Below are 19,270 nucleotides of genomic sequence, written 5' to 3' on the forward strand. Positions count from 1 at the left end.
AGTATCGAATAAAAATCGGCCACAAAGAAGCAAGTGTTGAGAAGAAGTTACGAAGTCTTCAGCATTCATGAGAACAACAGAGTCATCTCTCAAACTCATAAACAAAGTCACCTCTCAAACCCTTCTTAACATATAAAGATAGGGTCATGACTATGTACTGAAACAGGTTATAAAAAAACCTTGTTTAGTTTATGTTATTTACAAATCTGTTACAAGAAAAACAGTTACGAGAAAAGTTGTAGATGTATTGTAATACATGTAACAGTCAAACACTTGTTAAAAGTTTATGAATGAAAACTTGCCAAAGTTGTTTCATACAAAACGTGTGTTTTCCTATTACTTTCATCGTATTTTAACACCATTATGAAGTTGAGACGTCTTCTTCATTAAGTGTCGATAAAATAAAAGGGCCCTCTTTTATAAGCCTCATGTCAATAAGTCATGGGAAGAATCATAAAGCATTTTCAAAGGATAAAAATGCTAAACTATTCTATAAGTCCTAAATAAGTAAAGAAAAGGCAAGAGTAGAACACATTGAAGTACTAATAAAACTTCTTGATATAATTAAAAAGACTAAGTAGAAACTTAGTCAATAAAAGTTTATACAAGTGCCCCATTATGATAACTGGGGACTTTCACCAAAAAATCCTTTAAAAAAACTAAGGGATAAAACCATCATTCAATTGAGGGGGTTGTCATGGAAGCTTCAACTTCCACAGACTGGGTTGTAGAAGTTTCACCCTCTGAAGCTGGAATAGCAACATTTTCAGGAACTTCAAGGGCAGGAGAAGGAGTATCAGTAGACTGTTGGCTTTTCTATCTATGACTTTGGCCAGTTCAGACTGCAAGTCAAAACCCTCTTGAGCAGCTTCCGTCAAAGCATCACGACGAGAATTCAGAAAAGCCCAACTCACTTCTATGTTAAAATTTTCCTCTAGAAGTCCATATTCCTTTTCCCACATAGCAAGATCGTTTTTTAAAATTTGATTTTCAGCTAAATGGGAATCAAGGGAAGCTTCAAGAGAAGCATGAGAACTCTTCAAGGCTTGAATCTCGTCAGAAGAAGTCTGTAAGTCAGCCTGAGCTTGAGTCAAGCTTTGCACTAACTCTCCTGCATATTCTTCCTTTTTAGCCAAAAGTGCCTTCAGCTCTCTAACTTCTTCACTAGCTCTGGATAATTGTTCTGACAAAGAGCATTCCAAAAGCTCTTTGTCTCTTTTCAATTGGCTTGAAGAGGCTTTGACTGTTGCCAGTTCAGAAGTTAAACCACGGTTTTGCTGCTCTAGGAGGTTTTTATCTTCTTGCAACTCTTCTATAGTCCCTTGAGCATTTTCGAACTGCTCTTTCCAGTTGGTTGCTTCAAGTTGGGCTCCCCTAGCTATTTCCTCAGCCTCGTGGACAGACTTTTCAGACTCACGAGCTTTTCTTTCCAGTAAGGAAATTCTTCTCATTAATTCCGTGCTAATAAGGTTAGCCTACAGAGGTAAGTCATGGAAATGAGAAATTGAAGATAATTTAAAAAAAAAAGAAAAAAAACTTGTTGGTAGAAATACCTTCAAAGTAGAATGAACTACGTCGTTCATCAAAGTTAAGCAGCTATGGCTCTCCATCTTCTTCTTCTCGATATCTCCAATTAGAGGTTCGAGCCAAACATCGGCTCTGCCGGTCTTCCTCAGGAGGCTATGATTGGTAGGAACCTCCAAAGTAACACTTCTCATTGTCATATTTCCGCTGCTAGAACCTGTCTCTGTATGATGAACAGAGGGAAGAGGAGCAGCGGAAGGAATGGAAGGAATGGAGGGAAAAGATGTAGAAACCAACACCGGAGCAGAAGCAGGTGCGGTTGAAGCAGCCAAGGGAACAAATATAGGAGCAGTAGAAATTGACAAACAAACGGAAGTTGTTAAAGCTAGTAAAGAAACACTTACGGCAGGCAGAGGAATGGAGGAAATATGAACAAATGAGGAAAAAAGAGCTTCATCAAAAACAGGTCCGAGCTCGCCACTCCCGAAACCACTGTCAAAAAGGTGCTGAATTGACTCATTATTATCTCTTGGTTCAGCATCCTCATCAGATTGAATCAAAACAGGCTCGGTGGCGGAGGTACGAGCAGGAGTGTTTTCAATTTCATTATCAATGATTATTCGTCTCCTGGCCCTTGGCCTGGTAATTAGGGAGGTGCCCTCCTCTTCTTCTTCAGAACTTTCCTTTGTAGCTTTTTTTTAGGCAGCAAGGCTCGAGCCTTATCTAAATCCAGAGCAGCATTCGCAGACGTGCGAATGGCTAAAGCTACTTCAGTTGTCATTCCTCTAATGCCAAATCCTGATTAAAGAATGGATATACATGATTAAAGTTGAGAAAAAAGTCCTTAACATGTAAAATAAAATTTTTTTTAAAAAAAAGGGGGGGATACCATGTGTTTTGACTTTCCAGCCATGTAAAGAAGAAATTGATTTCCAAGTTCTCTGCTCCCTAGTAGCAATCTTCAAAAGTGAGTCTACCCAACCACGAAAGTTGGGAATAGGTTCCACATCTCCCATGGTTGCTACAAAAAACCAAGAAGGGACGAGGTTAAAAACAACATTCTTTTGAAATTCTCAAAAGTAGGTACGGTAAACAAGAGGAAACTTACGTTCAAAATTCCACTTCTCAGGAAAGGGAATATTTGTTTCGCCAATCAAATCCACTGTACGGACAGCAACGTAACGGATATACCATCCACGATCTTTGTCATCCTCAGGGTTTACCAAAACTTTTTTGCTCCTTGCAGTTAAGGTGAAAACCCCATGGCGTATTAAGTTGGGATGGTATAGATGAATGAGATGAGAAAAGGTGAAATTGACATTGGCCTTGGATGATAAATATCTCAAACAAGCCACTGTTCTCCACACCAATGGACCAATTTGGGCCAAACAAATGGTAAAGAAACGACAAAAATCGAGAATAACTGGGTCAATCCGGAGGATTAAAACCTAAAGTGAAGGGGTAAGTGTAAACAGAAGAATACCCATTTCTAAAAGAGGAAATTCTTTGATTTGGGGAAGGAATTGACATTCGGAGACTATCCTTCCAATTACAATCTCTTCTTATGGTGGGGATTGTAAGCTCGGTTACTAATGTTGGGTAAGTATCGGCTCTTTCTAAATTTTTAATTTGTTTTTGAAGAGACGTTTTGTCACTTTCAAAAGACAAATCGCCGGGAACTATATCATCAACTGAGGGTTCTTGAGAAGTATCAAGAATTTCCCTACTTTTAGAATAAGGGGCTTTTGGGATAAAACTCCTTGAAGAAGAACCAGAGGAACCGCCTCGCGTAGATTCTAACCCTGTTCGAGGCCTACTTCCTCCGCCTCTTCTGTGTCTAACAGGGGCGTTGGGGAACTGATCTAGAATTGGAACTTTTTTACGGTTAGGGTTTGAAGAAGACATTGTTAAGAAGAAAGTATGTGCTGAAGATTTGTGAAGAAGACAAAGGAAGACAAAGTTATGTGTAAAATGGGAACCGTCAACTTTTTAAGTATAATGATGAAAAGCCTATAATAAAGGCAGCTATCACTTCGTAAATAGTGAGAATGAAGAAGTCTCGAAGAAGGGTATGAATAGCGGAATCAATTATAAAATGACACATGGACAGAACATTAAATGGAAAAGACCGCTGAGACGTTAGTACTGTCATGAGCATTAATTGTGGCAAAAGTTCTTTTTACATGAAGATCCACTTCCCAATTATTTAATTGATAAAAAAATGGAAAGTGGGGGGACTATCTGTATTGGAAAAAAACTGAATTTATATTAAAAATGATGTGGCATGACACGTGGATTAGTGAATGGTCAAAGAACAGCAATTGACTAAGAGGCACGGTGAAAACAGCCACGGGAAGAAGAATTTAAATAAGCACGAGACGACGTAAAGATACGAGTCTCGTACCAATTTAAATTATTTACAGCCAACGGATTAGAAGGCATTGAAAGCAAGGATCAGATGACAGAAAGGAATCCAAATTCATTATTAAATGTCTGATACGTTATAAAGTTGGTATTTAATAGGAATGATTGTATAACGGCTTATTTAATGTCATTTATTGCTCATGATTATATCATTAAAACTGAGGCTTTATTCCTTTACCTAGAATGATCTATAAAAGGAAGAAATATCATCATTTGTAAGGACACGGAATACTATTGAGAATTCATTGAAATATTTATCTATTTACCTTCTACCATTGTTCTCAAAAATATTTTATTTTTTGTCTCCTGATTATCAGTAACCCGAATTTCTCTTTTAGCTTTGACCAAGGACTCAGATTTTTGGTTAAACAATCATATAATCAAACAAAAAAATAAGAGGAAAGGACAAAATATAACAAGGTTGTTACTATTTAAGTCCAACGTTGCGAATTTGAGAGCATTATTCCCGTTGGCCGAAAAGAAAGAAAAAAGAGGAGTATTAATATTCTCGAGTTAATCTATAATTACGTAGTGAAGTTGTTGAGTTTAATTTAACTTATATGCATGAATATAGTAGAGTTTTTTTACGATATCATGTCAAAATATACTAAAATACATAAATAAAAGGTTACTTAATTTTCTATATTATCAAATTAAGATTGCTATAGATCAAAGTTATTAAAGTATTGTAACAGCTCAACCCACTAGTGATATTATCTGATTCGGACCTAGGCCCACATAACTTTAAAATGCGTCACTAGAATCTAAGGCTTGTCTACCTATATACCCAGCATCTCTCCCGTGTTTTGTCGATGTGGGATTCGCCTAGGGTGTCACATATACCCCATTTAGGAACTCAACATCCTCACTGAGGTTTGTCCCACCATTGTTCAATGTTGCATGCGGAGTGACTCTGATACTATATGTAACAGCCTAATGCACTAGTGATATTGTTCGATTTGGACCTAGGCCTGCACGGCTCTAAAACGCGTCACTAGAATTTAAGGCATGTCTACCTATATACCCAGCATTTCTCCCGTGTTTTATTGATGTTGGATTCGCCTATGGTGTAACAAATATAGTAATATACTCGTTCATTTATTTCTTGTGTCTCATTAGTTTGATTAACACGAAGTTTAAGAATATAGAAAATATTAACTCTCAAGTTTAAAAATTGATCAAATTAAGAGGACCGCAAACGTTACTGCAATCAAATTTTTGGAACTGTAGCACAGAATTTTGGCCAAAAGAAATGCATTACTTTCTTAACTATTCAAATATTCATTTACTTTTCGAGCGGGTTATCACAAATTAGTTGGCAAATTCTCCTCATGCGAATATTCCACAAAATAAAAAAGAGATGTTGCTCTTTAATTCCTTTGTCGTTGGTTTGAAGTTTTTGAGTTATTTAATTTGCAAATTTTATAGTTTATTTAAATATTTCTACATTTTTTAAATTCTTATTTTAGCCTCTTAAATGCACGATGGTCAAATGTATGAGTAGTTAATTTAATCATTATATATGACGTTTGTTTCTGTTTAATCTCGGACATAGCAAGGAAAATGACCTTTCATCTACAAAAGAAATAGAATGACAAAAGAATTAAATGAAGAAACTTTTTAGATTACTAAAAGACGAAACCAATATTCTATTTCTCCATTGTCTTGAAAAGAAATTCTTGTATTCTCAACTTTAGACAAATAATGTAAAAATTCAACGTGACTGAAATAAATAAAAATTAGAAGAATTAAGGTAGTCGTCCACCCAATCTTTTAAACTAAAACTAGTCAATGAATGTATAACATATGTATAATCCACGTATTAATATGTGTATAATTGTATATATTTCATATACAATTTATCTATACTGATTAAAAACAATAAATAATGAATGCGGCCGGCAACTTAGTAATGAAAATACAATACCTAGATTATTGATTTTTTTTCTACTTGTAATTTCTTACGGGGTATAGTACTTATTTATACTTTAAAAAAGAAGAAATAAAGAATAGTGATGTGTCGGAGATGAACAAACTTTATTGCATGTATAAATAGGGAAGCATATACAATAAACAAAGTAGAAACTGTGAAAGGGAAATTTGCTTTTTTCCACAATCTCTCTTATTTCCTCTCCTTTTTGTCTATTCTTTATTTGCATGTAATTTCCCTTTCCTTCTTTAATCTTCACTTTCCATAATTATTTAAGTCTATTTTCTCCTTTGCTACCATTCTTCTTTCTTTCTTTCTTCTTCTTCTTCCTCATTCAAGATTGTTGAAAAAACTTAGCTTTATTTTAATTTTTACATAGAACTTGGAAATGCTGCCTCCTGATCAAGTTAGTCCTTGTGCTAATGATGATTTCCCAGACAATCAACAACAATCAAATCATGTCAAGTTATCAGTTCTTCGCAAATCGTTACGTCCTGTGACACTCAAGGTAATATGATCATTCTCTAATATGATCATCTGATCAGTACGACTTCATTTCATCTAAAAGCTTAAACTGTTATTAAAACGTCTCATTTTAAATATTGCAGTTTCAAAATGTTTCATACACCATTAAATTAGAAAGCAACAAAGGAATAAGTTATTTTTCAACACCGCAGCGAAAGCAAAATCGCGCTATATTACAAGGTGTTACAGGTATAATTCATCCTGGTGAATTTTTAGCCATGTTAGGTCCATCAGGAAGTGGAAAAACAACTCTATTAACAACTCTAGCTGGAAGACTCTCTGGAAAATTATCCAGTGGCTCCATAACATACAATGGACAACAATTTTCGAGTTCAATGAAACGAAAAATTGGTTTCGTGACACAAGATGATGTATTATATCCTCATTTAACCGTGCTCGAGACACTAACATATACTGCTTTATTAAGGTTACCAAAAAAATTAACCAAACAAGAAAAATCCGAACAGGCAGAGTTTGTTATCGTCGAATTAGGGTTAACAGGGTGCAAAAATAGCATAATAGGTGGGACTTTATTCAGAGGAATTTCAGGAGGAGAAAGAAAAAGGGTAAGTATTGGACAAGAAATGTTAGTAAACCCTAGTTTATTATTACTCGACGAACCAACTTCAGGCCTTGATTCGACTACAGCTCAAAGAATTATTGCAACGTTACGATGGTTGGCTCGAGGTGGAAGGACGATTGTTACAACAATTCATCAACCGTCGAGCAAGTTGTACAGAATGTTTGATAAGATTATTGTGTTAAGTGACGGTTGTCCAATTTATTGTGGAAAAAACAGCCATGTTATGGAGTATTTTGAGTCCATTGGTTATGTTCCTGGATTTGATTTCATGAATCCTTCTGATTTTCTGCTTGATTTAGCTAATGGTATGATACTCTTTTCCTCTTTCCTATTACTTTTGTTATTATTTCAGTTTATATTATGTTAATATATTTGAAGACATAGTTAAGTAAATGGAACTGTGTTCTCTCGAATAGTTTTAATCTTTTAGATAAAATAAAAACACGTAAAAACACGTTATGTCTAACAGTTTAACGTGATGGGACAATTCAACCGTTAAAGACATTAAGTTTCAACTTAACTCTAAAAATTACTTTTTTAAAAAAATTATAATTTTTATGTCCAAACATTGTACTAATATTGTTTGTCTATCTGGCTAGTTATTTTTCCCTATTGAACTTAAATCACAAGTCAGATTCATGGCTAATAAGAAAAACAAAGTTTTGTTAAGTAAAGTCATTAAAAAGCCCAACCAAATTTAAAAGTCAAGAAAAGTGATTGAAAATTTTCCTTAACTAGTGAATCATTTCCCTAAAATCATGTGGAATTTGTTTTTTTTCTATGAAATACAATATAATAGTAATATAATTTTTTGTGTTATTTACCTGTTTGTCGTTGAACACTCTTTAGCGATGATTTACATATTTTCCTTTTCACATTCCATGATTATATATTTCGTAGACAATTTGAAAATAAAATTTATATATACCGACAGATTATATGGACTATTAAATGTAGTTTTTTCAAAATAACCTAATAATGTAAAAAATGTACTTATATTAGAGAAGCTGAAATCAATTGATATAAACAATTTAGATGTCCTTTTCATTGAAATTGAGCTTTTCTGAAGAATATTAGGACCATATTTCAACATGCCAACTGGCTACATGTAATAGGAGTTTGAGATTTGACATTTGATTATTACTAAACTTTTACATTAAATTTTTGGACACGTATTTATATAAAAAAAAATTCATAGGACATATTATTCCCTGGTTGGCGCACATAGTCTAAAGCTTTATTACTATCATCTGTCAACAATTGCAAATTAAAGCTAAAGGAAACATTATTGGAAGGTGCTGTCTGTTTCTACTTTATAAATATTTAGCGTTACATAAAGCATCTGAATGTATGTTCACATCATCATTTAGTTTTGAAACTAACCCAGAAAAAGAACCCTAAATTACATCTGTGGATCTAGAAATTAAATTTTATGGAGTCGTTTGGTATAATGATGGAATAAATTAACAAGAATACCTCATGTTCAAATGAACCTGATATTGCAACTTATTCGCCCATGATTATGTTACCTGTTTATATATATATATATATAATCCAGGAATTTTGATAGTATTTTTATTTAAAACTAATCAAATAAAAGATGTCCTAAAGAGATCAATAATATACTTAGGTGAAGCAATCAAGACCCAATATAGCAAATTAGCAAGTGATCAAAAGTTAGTGTATTGGGATTTAATAAACATTGTTTTAATTGTATATATATAACTTTTTGTCTGTCCTTGTTTTATCCCTTTAATTAAGCTGCATTTTATAATTTTTTCTTTAACCTTTTCTTGGTCATGTCTTTCAATTTTAAGTCAAAGTAACCTCATAGTCAAATGTAGGTTATAATAACATTTAATATATTTTAACTCTAGATTTTTTTTTTAATTATACAGGTGTGTCTCCTGATACAAGGCAGGATGATCTGCATGAATCTTTACCAAAATCAGATCAAACTGAAAATCAAAATGCAACCAAACAGTTCTTAATAACCTCCTACAAGAAAAACATTTATCCAGCTTTGAAGGAGGAAATTGATCAAAGTTTCGGGCACCCGATTCGATTATCATCAAAAAGTATGTGAAAATATTTTTTTCATTTCTATTTATCTATTTTCAGGAGGAGAGCCTTGAAGAAACGGTAGAAATTGTCCTTGTGTGATCTATAGGTCACAGGTTTCAGTTATGTAAGCAGTCAGTAATGCTTGCATTAGTGTTGACTGTCTACATCACACCCTTAGGGTGCGGCCTTACCTCGAACCCTACTTGAACGCGGGATGCTCACTGGACTGCCCTTTTAGAGGTGCCTTGAAGAAATGGTAAATTGTCTCCATGTGAACTATAATTCACGGGTTTGAGCCATGTAAGCAATCACTAATTCTTGCATTAGGGTAGACCGTCTATATCACACCCTTAGGGTGCGGTCCTACCCTGGACCCTACTTGAAGCGAGATTCTCACCGGAATGCCCATTTAGTTATCGATTTTCAGAAGAGGTGCATTGGAACAATGATAAAGTTGTCTCCATGTGACCTCTAAGTCACGAGTTTGAGACATGTAAGTAGACACTAATTCTTGCATTATGATAAACTGTCTACAATACACCCTTAGGGTGCAGCTCTATCCCGGACCCTACTTGAACGCGGGATACTCACGGGACTGCCCTTTTGATTACCGATTTTCTGAATCAGTCACAAGAAATTCGTGGTGTCCAAAGGCAGATATATCAGGATTTAAACTTAATCGGTTTAAGTTCAACGTTGCGCTGAAGTCTGGCCGGTTACAATTTGATTGTACATTTCATTTTTTTTTTTTTATACTAATGAGAGTTATTTTCTTTTAGGTCGAGATGAAAATCAATGGTCCACAAGTTGGTGGTTACAATTCAAAGTTTTGCTACAGAGAGGACTTAAAGAACGCAAACATGAGTCTTATTCAGGCTTAAGAATTTTCCAAGTCATGTCTGTTTCATTTCTCTCAGGACTCCTTTGGTGGCACTCTGATACTAATCATATAATGGATCAGGTAATTTACCTATCTGTTTAACTTTTATAAATTGCTAATTTAAAGAATTTTTACACTATCAAGTCATCTAAAAGATAATTATAGGTAACTGATGATAATATGTATAATTAGTAACCTAAAATATACCTTGCAACCTGCTATAATAGGTTAAATTACATTGATAGTATAAATTATTTACACTCCCAACATTACTTCTCTTTATTTTTATCCTTCCCGCGGATATCTTTAAAGATTTTAAGCCCCGGATATCTTAAAAGATTTAATTTTAAAAAAAATAAAGGTAGTGTAAAGTATATTTTTTACCCTCTTAGTGCAGTTTAACCAATTATAGCAGGTTATTACTTTATTTTTCAGATTATTGCATTAGACTTAAAATTACTTGATGTTGTAGATTAACTTAAATTAGTATTGTAAATATTCTTTATACAGTCTGAGCACGTAACACAATCTCATCTTATAATTCGATGTTTATAAAAATATTGTGCTAGACTAATTGAATGATTGCTCAGTCTTAGAGATAACTCAATAGAAGAGTCGAGAGATTGACATATTTCATACTTGTTCAAATTGAAAAGATTCAGCTTATAAGGAATGATTAAAATTATTTATATTTCTAAGTTTACTAAATATAGAAAGCAATGTTTTAGAAGGTGGGGCATGAGGCGAGGCGTTTTACCTCTGATGAGGCGAGACATAAGCCTTAAGACACAGGGCGTAAGTCCCACGGATCTTTGAATTTTACTAATTTCAAAAATTTTAATATAGTATAAAATAAAAAATATTAATAAAAATTACATTAAAATCAAAATATTATAATAAAAAATTTATTTAAAATATTTATAAATTATAATTTAACTATGAATAATATGAAAAGTATGACATATATCATGGTATGCAAATTAGCTGCAATATCGTTACCACTCAAACAACAAAAGTAATATATTCAATGCAAAATCTTATATGTATCTCTTAAGGAATATTGAATCTTGAAAGAATTTTGATATTATAATTTGATATTTTTTTAAATACTCCTTTTAATTAATATGCTTTCTATTTGAAAGAGAATTTATATAAAAACATAATTCACGATTTAAATATGATTCTCTAGCATAACTTATTTTTAAATTTCAACAAGTTAATAAAGTGACACATAATTCATCATACCATACCATGAGAACTAATTATTTGTAAATAGTTACTAGCTAATACTGGACTATTAAATTAATAAGTATTATATCTCGTAAACGTGAAAAAACAAATATTTGGGAAAATAATTATTAAAAAATATTATGGACTATTATATAATAAAGACATAACAAAAGTTAATAAATAAATAATTTTAAATGAAAGATTTATTTAAAATTTATTATCATAGCAGTCTTAGTGGATAACGTGGAATAATTTTTATTTTAATTATGACATAAAATACTCTTAATTTACTGATTAAGAAAAAAGTAATTTTGAATAGTCAATGATTTATTAAGAAAATTTGAGGATTTACAAGGTTCGTTACACACAATTGCATAAAGTTCTATTAGGCAAGCTCAATACGCTGGGCGTTGGGCGTGTCTGGGACGTAAGCCCCGACAGCTGAGGCGTAAGTATCACGGAACTAAGTCCCATACATAAGCCCAGTGGCGTTTTACGAGTGCTCCGCCCCAGGGCGAACTCCGGACGAGTCCCAATTCTACCTTTTAAAATAGAGGTAGAAAGTTCCCCCTTAGACATCATAATTTTAAAAAAAAACTAGATATAGTTAAAGATCACTTTTGATCATCTTAGGATGAAAAAAGATAAGTCTTTATATTTTAATTGAAGTTGTCATTTTCTCCTCCCACTCGTTACCTACACTGGTTGTTTCAACATGCTGTTGGATTCGTGTAGAATCCTTAAAAAATAGTGTAATTTTGAAGGATCCGACAAGAGTACGATAACATTTTGGAGAATCCGAACAGTATAGTTCATTACTTTCACAACAACTTTCTAATAAGGCAATTTTCTAATTTAACAGGTGGGATTACTATTTTTCTTCTCAATATTCTGGGGATTCTTTCCATTATTCAGTGCAATATTTGCGTTCCCACAAGAGAGGCCAAAGCTTATAAGGGAACGTTCCTCTGGCATGTATAGACTTTCATCATATTATTTTGCAAGAACTGTGGGTGATTTACCTATGGAAAGTACTTCCAACAATTTTCGTGACAATAACATACTGGATGGGAGGTCTAAAACCTTCGATTATCGCATTTTTATTAACCCTTTTAATCATTCTATTAAATGTGCTAGTTGCTCAAGGACTTGGCCTAGCTTTGGGTGCAATATTAATGGATGTTAAACAAGCTACAACATTATCTTCAGTGTTGATGCTTGTGTTTTTACTAGCCAGTGGATATTATATTCAGCACATTCCATCATTCGTCACGTGGTTGAAATATGTATCGTTTAGTCACTATTGCTACAAACTTCTCGTGGGAGTTCAGTATTCGAGGTTTGAAGTTTATGAGTGTGGAATTGATGAAGAATGCAAAGTAATGGATTTTCCAGCTATTAAATGTCTTGGCATTGATAATTTGGCGTTGGATTTGGTAGCTTTGGTTGTGATGTTCGTGATTTTTAGGGTTTTGGCTTATGTTGCTTTGAGGTTTTGGCATCAATAACATTATAGTATTAGAAATTTGAGTTAGATCAAGATTTGTATCTTCTTGAATTTAAATAAACTGATTAACATATTCATATATTAGGATTCAGGGTAACCTTTGACCAAGAAAATTTGTTCTCAATATGATTTTCTATCACCCTGTGAGAAATGTAAATACGTGGGATGAATATTTCTAATTTCTGTTTCTCCTGCAAATTTTCTTTATTTCCCCAAAAAGTAAAACGTCTGTAATATTAATTCTTGTTAAATTCAGAAAAAATTTCTGTCATGTTAACTTTTTCTTGACGTTAATCTAGTTCGGACGTACGCGATTGAAGTTCTAATAATTCACGTCTGAAATTACAAATTTTATCTTAAATTGGTAAGTTACATACATGATTGCACTTCAATCACATATGGCTGAAGTGTTCTGTCATTTTTACTTTCATATTTCAGTCACAAAAGTCTGGAGTGTTCAGACTTTTGTGTATGCACTTTAGTCATATATGGCTGAAGTTGTCACATATGAGATATGATTGAAGCGTATATAATTTTTTCTGAAACGAAAGTGAATTGAGGCAGGTATTTTTTGTTGCACTTCAGAAATATATGGCTGAAATGCATGTATTTATGCTTGAAGCAGAGACTTCAAAAATTACACACTTCAGACATTTTCCTTTAACTTTCAACTTATTTGTTTCTGAAGTAGTGGGTTTAGATGAAAGATGAAGTATTTCTTTTCTTTAAAAACTAATCCATCCGTTTAAATTTATGTGAACCTATTTGACTGGGTACGGAGTTTAAAAAAAATAAAGACGTTTGAAATTTTGGGATCCTATACATGTCAAAAAAGACTCCAGAGTATTTGTGTGGTTATAAAAGCTTCTCATTAAATGTAGAATTGAAAGTTTAAGCTAAATTGTTTCCAAATTTAGAAAGGGGACATTCTTTTTAGAACGGACCAAAAAGAAAATACGTTCACATAAGCTGAAACTGAAAGAGTAATTTATTAACTTCCGCGCATAATCAAATACCTTATAATATGGGAAAGGTGAAGAATTTCTTTTCTTTAAAATTAAAGCGAATTTCTTCTTCTTCTTTTTGGAATTTAAGTATGTTTTCTCATAAACTATCTGAATTAAATTTTTGTTGTTTTTGTAGAACCAGCTCCTAGCAAGTCAGCAGCAAAGAAGTGAGGGTAAGAAGTGATTTGTAACTTCTTCTCTCTCAGAGTCTGAAGCACAGTTCTCAGGTGTTGCTCATGATCTTGCCTACTCCGGGAATATACCAGAATATCATCAATAAAGACAAGGACGAACGAGTCAAAATACGGCCGAAACACACTGTGCATCAAATGCATAAAGGTTGTTGGGGCATTGGTCAGCCCAAATGACATAACAAGGAACTCGTAATGGTCATACCGAGTCCTAAAAGCAGTATTCGGGATATCTGGCTCCCGAATCTTCAACTGATGGTACCCTGAGCGCAAGTCAATCTTAGAAAATACCCGTGCGCCCTGAAGCTGGTCAAATAGATCATCAATACAAGGCCAAGGATAATGGTTCTTCACTGTAACCTTGTTCAACTGGCGATAATCAATATACATACGCAGAGAACCATCTTTTTTCTTCACAAACAAGACAGGAGCACCCCAAGGTGATACACTAGGCCGAATAAAACCCTTATCAAGCAATTACTGTAACTGATCCTTCAACTCAAGAGAAGCCATATGATACACAGGGATAGAAATGGGCTGAATGCCCGGCAATAGATCAATGCCAAAATCAATATCTCTATCAGGCGGCATGCTTGGAAGGTCAGCTGGAAACACATCGGAAAATCCCGTACTACTGGAACTGAATCAACTAAAGGGGTATCAATACTGACATCTCTCACATAAGCTAAATATGTGTCACACCCCTTCTCAATCATACGCTGAGCTTTAAGAAAAGAAATAACTCTACTAGGAGTGTGATCTAAAGTACCCCTCCACTCAACACGTGGTACACTTGGTATAGCTAGCGTCACGGTTTTGGCGTGACAATCAAGAATAGCATGATGTGATGACAACCAGTCCATGCCCAAGATAATATCGAAGTCAACCATACTGAGTAACAATAAATCGGCTCTGGTCTCAAAACCACTAAGAGCAACCAAACACAACCGATAAATGCGGTCCACAACGAGAGAATCTCCCACAGGAGTAGAAACATAAACAGGAGAACTCAAAGAATCCCGAGGTACACCCAAATGTGGAGCAAAATAAGAAGACACATAAGAGTAAGTAGAGCCTGGATCAAATATAACCGATGCATCTCTGTGACAAACTAATATAATACCTATGATGATAGAATCAGAGGCAAGAGCCTCGGTATGGGCAGGAAGGGCATAGTATCTAGCCTGGCCTCCCCCTCTAGGGCGACCTCTACCTCTAGCTGGCTGAGCAGGTGGGGTAGCAACCGGAGCTGTAACCATAGCCTGAGAACTCTACGGGGCACGCTGTGGTTGAGAAGTCTGTGGAGTGCATCCCTCCCAAGTTTGGGGCAATCCCTTACCATATGGCGTGTGTCGCCACACTCAAAACAAGCTCTGGGAGGAAGTGGTGGTTGTGACTGGCTAGGGCCAGGTCTGCTGGACTGACCCCTGAAAGCACCCCGCGCAGGAGGCACGCTAGATACCGGTGGTGCATTATAAGGCTTCTGAGGCCTAGGAGGAGCTGGAGCACTACTGGCTGTTGGAAGAGCTGAATGAACAAGGTGACTCATATAATCCCTACCATGACGACCTGCAGCTGGGGTACGGGCACCAAAATAATGGCCCGACTCTCGAGACCTCTTGGCCTCCCTCTCCTCTCTCTCCCTAGCATGCATACCCTCAATCCTCCTAGCGATGCTCACCACTTGCTGATAAGAAATATCAATCTCCAACTCACGAGCCATGATAGACCTGATGTTGGGAATAAAGCCCTCAATAAATCGGCGAACTCTCTCGCGAACAGTAGAAACCAAGGCTAGTGCATGCCTAGCCAAATTGGTGTAACGGACAGCATACTCTGAAACAGTCATAGTACACTGGCGCAAATGCTCAAACTTGCACGCCATACGTCCCTGAGGCTCTGAGGAACATACTCCCTCAGGAACAGATCTGAAAACTGAGTCCAAGTTAGTGAAGCAGCCTCATCTAGACTGTCTAGCTCATAGGTGCGCCACCACTCATAGGCGGCACCTCGAAGCTGGAAGGTAGTGAAAGAAACCCCGCTTGATTCTGAGATACCCATGGTACGGAGAATGCGATAACACTCATCAAGAAATCCCAGAGCATCCTACGATGTTAGACCACTAAATACAGGAGGCTTGTACTTCCTGAACCTCTCAAGCCTCAACTGCTCATCCTCGGAAGCAGCTGCCATGTCCTCGGGCTGAGCTGGCACTGCAAGCAGTACAGGAATAATCTCATGGTCCTGCTCAACATGCACTCGCTACTCAGGAGTGCGGGCGGCGGGAGCCTGTGCTCCTCCCCCGGCCTAAGATGTAGCTGCAGCAAGGGGAAGAAACCCTGCTTGAGCAAAAGTGGTGTACCTGCTTAGACTCCGACTGGATCCGCTGGTGGTACCTCGGCGGTAGCTCGCGCAGGTGCTTTGGCTACACCACGTGCGCATCCTCGGCCTCTGACGGCTGCAGTAGGGGGCGCGGGTGCCTGATCATCTCGGGTAGCACGTGTCCTCACCATCTGTGAGAGAATAGAAGACAGAAGTTTAGAATGGTGATGTCAAAATATCTCACGACAAGGAAATCAAATAAAGTGGAATTTTCCTAACAGTTACATAGTTTCTCACAGATAAGTACAGATGTCTCCGTACCGATCAACGAAACTCTAATAAACCGGCTTGTGATCCATGACTCCTACGAACCTAGAGTTCTGATACCAACTTGTCACGACCCCGGTTCGCCCTCTGTGAACCATCGTGACGGCACCTAGTCTCTATGACTAGGTAAGCCTAATTGCGGAAGAAAAACTAAAATTTGCGGAAGTAAACAATTTAAAACAGAAATAAAGCAGTAACAGTGTTTAAATGTGCCGCTCGGCATACACCATGTTTAACTCTCAATACCAAACATAAATCCAAGACCCGGAAACCTATGAATCACAAGCTAAGATCAATACTACATAGCTCTAACTCCAGAATGTCAAATAAGAACAGGAAGGTACATAAGGGCTAAATACCAAAAGCAGGAATAGAAAGGGACTTCTCGGTCTGCGGACGCGGTAGATATACCTTGAAGTCTGTAGAGCGGTCGCCTCTCTCAAGGATAGTCGACCTGATCAGCGTTACCTGGATCTGCACATGAAAAACATGCGCAGAAGAGGCATGAGTACACCACAGCGGTACTCAGTAAGTTCCAAGCCTAAACTCGGTTGGGTAGTGACGAGGAAGGTCAGGGCCCTACTGAGATTAAATAATATATAAAGATCAACAATATAGAACGGGACATTATAAAGAAGCACAACAATAAAATAACACATGGTGAACAGAACAACAATAACTATACAGAACAAGGTAAACATGGAAAGGAAATACAGCTCAGCACCAATAGTAACAATCGGGGATCTCCCAAGATACCGTCCTGTAGTCCCATCTTTACATATCCAGTGAATCTCCCGGGATACCGTCCCTTAGTCCATCATATATATATGTCCAAAGGATCCCCCGGGATACCGTCCCGTAGTCCAACTCATAGTGCGCGGGGATCTACCGGAATCCCGTTTCATAGTCCTAAATATAAATACCCAATACTGGGGAAATCTACCGAGTGCATTCCCGTAGTTCAATATAACTGTGCAGGGGGGATTTAACGGGAATCTAACCCGTAGTCCCAAAGTAAATGTGCAGGGGGATCGACAAGGAATCTAACCTGTAGTCCCAAAGTAAACAGATAAGGGGGAGCTACCGGAATCTCACATCCGTAGTCCCAAAATAAATACAGAGTAGTAGTAGGAAGATAAACAGAAATAGCAAAATTCATATTAAGGCAATAAGTGATTCTAGCCTAGCATGCTGCACAGAATTCAAGTAAGGCGGTTAAATCAAATGAAGCAATTAAGTCACTTAGACATGCTTTCCTAAGCTAACGACAGGCTTAATAGTACAAGTAGTAGAAACATGAAAGGAAACATACTAGTAAGTGCTTAAAGAAAACCGGATTTTTAATAATTAGCACAAGTACGCACTCGTCACCTCACGTACAAGGTATTTCAATTACCAAATATACCAATCCTAAGGGGAAGGTCCCCCACACAAGGTTAGACAAGCCACTTACCTCGAACCGGCTCAAAATCAACCCAACACCACATCTTTGCCACGAGTACTCGACTCCAAATGGCCCAAATCTATTCAATTCAACTGCATAATGTAAATAACACTTCAAGTAACTGATACTACAATTAAATTCTAAGCTAATACGCAAAATTATGTAAAATGACCAAGACGCCCCTTGGGCCCATATCTCGAAATCGAGTGAAATTTAAATTTTCAAAAACCTCGTACTCTCACGAGTCTGTACATAACAAGAACACTGAAATCGGAGTCCAAATGATCCCTCAAATCCTCATTTAAAGGCCTCTTAAACTCAAGCCCTAATTACCCATTTTTTCCAAATTTATCACCACTAATTAGGTCTTTAATCACATAAGAACGAGTTATGAAGTCAAAGATGTTACCTCTAAGTGATTTCCCTTTGTTTTCCTCAAAAATCTCTCTTTAAAGCTTCTAACCGGGATGAAAATGGTGAAAGGATCCCTCAAATTCGCGAAGGCAACTATTTATGTATTATGCTCAGCGATTTCAGCATTTGCGGCCCTGGGACCGCATCTGCGGTCCCGCTTCTATGGAGCAAGTGTTGTATCTGCGACTTTCACTTAAGGAACCAGCTTTCGCATCTGCGGGACTCTAACTGCAGGAGTGGTTCCGCTTCTGCGGACATTTCACCGCATCTGCGGTTCCTGAGGAAAATCCCAAATTTCGCTTCTGCGGCTCCGCATCTACGGTCCCCAATCCGCAGATGCGAAAATACCAGAAGAACAGCTGCTGCAGCAACTTCACTCCAAAAATTTCCTCGGTCAACTATCCGAATTCATCCCGAGGCCAGCGGGACCTCAACCAAAGGCATCAACATATCCTAGAACCTTATTCAAACTTGTACAAATATTCAAAACACTTCAAACAACATCAAAACACCCAAAAGACATCGAATTCAAGTCTAAGTTTCTAAAATCTTATGAATTCCGCTTTCGATCAAAAACCCAACCAAAACACGTTTGAATGACCTGAAATTTTGTACGCACATCCCAAATGACATAGCAGAACTACTGCAACTCTCGAAATTCCATTTCGACCCTCGGATCAAAATCTCACTATCGAGCCGGAAATTTCCAAAATTCAACTTTCGACATTTCAAGCCTAAATTAGCTACGGACATCCAAAATACGATCTGAACACGCTCATAACCCCAAAATCACCCACCGGAGCTAACGGAACCATCAGATTTCCATTTCGAGGCCATCTTCACACTGTTCCGACTACAGTCAACTTTCTAACACTCAAGCTCTCATTTAGGGACTAAG

General features: G+C 36.6%; 1 long non-coding RNA gene and 1 pseudogene across 1 annotated transcript; one reads left to right on the forward strand and one right to left on the reverse strand.

Moving 5' to 3' along the window:
• Positions 1-2,287: 2,287 nt before the first annotated feature.
• Positions 2,288-2,742, reverse strand: LOC142174128 (uncharacterized). Its single transcript, XR_012703459.1, has 3 exons — positions 2,633-2,742; positions 2,414-2,545; positions 2,288-2,322 (listed from the first exon to the last, which is right to left on the reverse strand). It is a non-coding gene; the product is annotated as an uncharacterized LOC142174128 (long non-coding RNA).
• A 3,391-nt stretch (positions 2,743-6,133) lies between these two features.
• Positions 6,134-12,751, forward strand: LOC107798961 (ABC transporter G family member 21-like; annotated as a pseudogene).
• The last annotated feature ends 6,519 nt before the right edge of the window (positions 12,752-19,270 follow it).

The sequence above is a fragment of the Nicotiana tabacum genome, chromosome 20 (assembly GCF_000715075.1).
Source record: "Nicotiana tabacum cultivar K326 chromosome 20, ASM71507v2, whole genome shotgun sequence".
NCBI classification, from domain to species: Eukaryota; Viridiplantae; Streptophyta; class Magnoliopsida; order Solanales; family Solanaceae; genus Nicotiana; species Nicotiana tabacum.